We start from the raw sequence: 2333 nt of genomic DNA on the forward strand, positions 1-2333 counted from the left end.
ATTTTGAATGAAGCCAAAACAATGGCTCTCACCTTCATTGAAAGTAACTAACTTAGTAAGGATCTGGAAAAGAATGGATGAGGTTCTAGGTGTGAAAATTTGCTAATACCAGGTTTATCAGTCTACGAGAAACATATTCAAAGCCAAAATCAAAGTCAAAATGAGCTGAGGACACAATTGGAAAATAAAACTATAGAAATGACAGGAATTAAAGTAACACCTATTGAAACCGAAGCATTTTGAACATCACAAAGGAAAAAATGTAATCAGATCTATGAAATGAAGTCATGTCAAAATGTATACTTAGTTGGATTAAAAGGTTTAGATCAAAGGTGCTTTTTACAATCAAAGAAAATAAGAGTTACTTCACAACAACATCATAAAAACTTAATTGTTAGAAAGCAAATATAAACCTCGAGACCAGGGCAGGAACTATCAGAACCAGAACGACAACCAGAGCTCAGAGGGAGAGAGAGAGAAGCAGAGAAGGAACAAGCAGCTAGAGTCAGATTACAGTCAGCTTGGTCATGGGAAATGGACAGGGCATAGCAGCCAAGCTAAAATAGCTAATACATCTAAAGAAGACCAGACTTTAAAGAAGATTGATTAAAGAAGATTAAAGAAGTTGGGCCTGAAGGTCCCTTCAACCAACCAGAAGGATCCAGAAGCAAGATCTTTTTACTTTTCTGTAAAGGCAGTGATGTAGCATCTTTTAAAAAGAGAAAAAAATATATAATAATAAAATAACTTAAAAGTTTTAACCTGAAACAGTGGTTATTAGTCTACTTTACTTACTTAGCAATGCGGACCCAGGATCAATGCTACTAAGTGGTAAGTAGATGAAATCTTCGGTGAAGGTATGGGTTATACCGGGGGATAACTTGAAAATATAGTTTGACCTGAATAGCACCCACTGAAGCTTGCATCGGAGAACGGGGAGTGAGAATCCCTGATCACCATTTTAGAATGTCGGCCCTTTTGGTATAGGGGGCCTTCTAAGAATAGTGGTTGAGTTTCAAAAACTATATACATAACATTTTTCTTGCCCGTGCTAATTTACTTATTGTGCAGAGAGTTTATTTTGTCCTTCGTTTAACTGAACCTATGTACACTTCACTGCCCTCTGGACCCAGTCTATAGTTACTCCCCCTTCCCCGTTGTCCCCCCCCCTTCCATCCTCCCCCCCCCCCCCCCCCCCCCCCCCTTTGGCTTCAGCTATATTTTTCTTTTATTTCTGGTAAAAGGAGGGGTGTAGTTCCCCCTCCCTCTTCCCTTGTGGTTTCCCCGCCTTCCTTCCGTCTCTCCCACCCCCGCCCACGCCGGGTTGCGCAGTCCTTTGGTTCTTCATCTATCTTGGTTTTTTATTCTTAGCTTACTCCTCATTGCTGGCCTCGAACAGGTTTTGGAACAGGCCGACAAACTGCCCCCAAGTATCCAGGAAACTCTCCTCTGACCCTCGGGTGGCGTACTTTACTTAACCTTCTCCAGGTGCAGCAATTCCGAGAGGTCAGGAGCGAGCCTGTCTGCCGCCGTGGAAGGGGCTGCCAATCGCCAGCCGAGCAGGATTCTCCGGTGTGCGAATAGGGAAGAGAAAGCAAGGGTGTTGCCCCCTTCCCCATGTGTAGCTCTGGTTGCTCTGATACCCTGAAGATTGGCACTATTAGGCATGGCTTCACCCTCGCCCCTTGGACATTGCCTCAGATGAGGCTGTCCAGAACCCAGCAAGTTTTGGAGCATGCTCAAAACATGTGGGGTGTGGTTGCCCGGGCCCCTCTGGCACTGTTCAACATTTGTCCTCCACCTCCGGGAAGAACCTGCTCATTTGGGTTCTGGTCAGTGTGCTCTGTGCACCACTTTGAGCTGCATTAGGCGCAGGAGGAGGTAGAGCCCACCCTGCTCAGTGCTTCGCTCCAGAGTCCCCATTCTACCTCTGTCCCCAGTTCGTCCTCCCATTTTTGTCCGATCTCGTCCAGTGGAGTCCGGCTCTGTCCAGTAGCTGTCCGTATATTTTCTCACATAGTCCCCCCTTCTCGCTGCTTGTGCCCTTATCAGGTCCTCCAGTAGTGTGCTTTCTGGGGCCCCGGGGCACCCTACTGTCTCTTTGCGGAGGAAGTGTTTTATTTGAGGTCTCATTCCTGTCCTTTTGCTAGTTTCCACTTCCTCGTCAGTTCGTCCAGTGTTGCCAGTCTGTGCCCTACGTAGAAGTCCCCGACCGTCTATATGCTCCCATCCCGCCTCCATCTTTTGAAGGTGGTATCCAGCATGGCTGGGGGAATCTGTGATTGCCGCAGATGGGGGCCAAAAGGGACATTTTGGTTATCCCGAAGTGTTGT

The sequence above is a fragment of the Scyliorhinus torazame genome, chromosome 1 (genome assembly GCF_047496885.1).
Source record: "Scyliorhinus torazame isolate Kashiwa2021f chromosome 1, sScyTor2.1, whole genome shotgun sequence".
Lineage (NCBI taxonomy): Eukaryota > Metazoa > Chordata > Chondrichthyes > Carcharhiniformes > Scyliorhinidae > Scyliorhinus > Scyliorhinus torazame.